The sequence below is a fragment of the Arachis ipaensis genome, chromosome B03, assembly GCF_000816755.2.
Source record: "Arachis ipaensis cultivar K30076 chromosome B03, Araip1.1, whole genome shotgun sequence".
Lineage (NCBI taxonomy): Eukaryota > Viridiplantae > Streptophyta > Magnoliopsida > Fabales > Fabaceae > Arachis > Arachis ipaensis.
In genome coordinates this window covers 93,855,163-93,856,569 of record NC_029787.2, presented here as the reverse complement: position 1 = coordinate 93,856,569, position 1,407 = coordinate 93,855,163, and positions in this window count along the sequence as shown.

Here is a 1,407-nt window from a genome sequence, read left to right as displayed (position 1 = left end):
AATTCACCCAGAGGACATCTCAACACCCCCACAACAACACTTCTCCACATCCTTATCAAAACCAAAACAGCACATCTGCTCCGAACCACTCATCAATTGATGACAAGCTCTCTAAGATTGAAACCTTCATTGAAGGATTATGCAGAGACATTCAAGACAGTAAAGCATTCAGAGAGGAAGTGCAGTCAAACATGCAGAATCAAAATGCTGCCATCACAAAACTGGAAACACAAATCAGCTATCTGTTTAAGCAACTTCCTAACCACAATTTTTGCTATGATGCCCATTCAAACAAAAGGGAGGAGTGTCAAGCTATCACACTTAGGAGTGAGAAGGAACTGAAGGAACATCCCCAAAAACCACAAGAAGAAGGCTCAAATGAAAAGGGAGAAGAGCAAGATGGAATGCAACCCCCCACGCCAAGTCTGCAGAAAGAAAAGAAGATACCCTAACTAAACATCTCAAGAGCTCCATACCCCCAGCTATTGAAGAAAAAGGAAGATGACAACCAATTCTTGAGATTTTTGGAAATCTTCATGAAACTACAAATCAACATACCATTTGCCGAAGCCATAGAACAAATGCCACTTTATGCCAAGTTTTTGAAGGAGCTAATGACTAAGAAGAGAAGCTGGAAGAACAATGAAACTGTGATACTAACTGAAGAGTACAGTGCTATCATTCAGCATAAACTACCTCAGAAACTGAAGGATCCTGGGAGTTTTCAGATCCCTTGCATTATAGGAGAAATCACAGTAGAAAAAGCTCTTTGTGACTTAGGGGCCAGCATCAATTTGATGTTAGTAGCTATGATGAGAAAGATGAAAATTGAGGAGGCTAAACCAACAAAAATGGTTTTACAACTGCAGACCGGTCGTTCAAATTCCCTCACGGGATAGTCGAGGATATGCTAGTAAAAGTAGGAGATTTCATATTCCCAGCAGATTTTGTGGTGCTGGACATGCAGGAAGACGCCAAGACCTCCATCATCTTGGGAAGGCCATTCTTGGCCACTGCTGGGGCTGTCATTGATGTTCAGAAGGGTGACCTCACCCTGAGGTTACACAATGAAAAGATGACATTCAATGTGTTCAAGGCCATGAGTTACCCACCGGAACAATTGGGGGAATGCATGAGGTTAGATGCACTTGAGGATGAAGTGCAGGAGAATTTTGAAGAAGATGAACCTGAAGAGAACGAGAAATTGGTGGAGGAAGAAGCTGAATCAAGTGAAGAGGCAGTTACAGCAGAAATACATATACCAGATGCATCAAAGGAAGGGAACGAAAAATCAGAAGCACCCAAACCTGAACTCAAAGCATTGCCACCCACTCTCAAATATGCATATCTAGGAGAAAATGAAAACTACCCAGTGATCATAAATTCATCCCTCAGTCAAGATCAAGA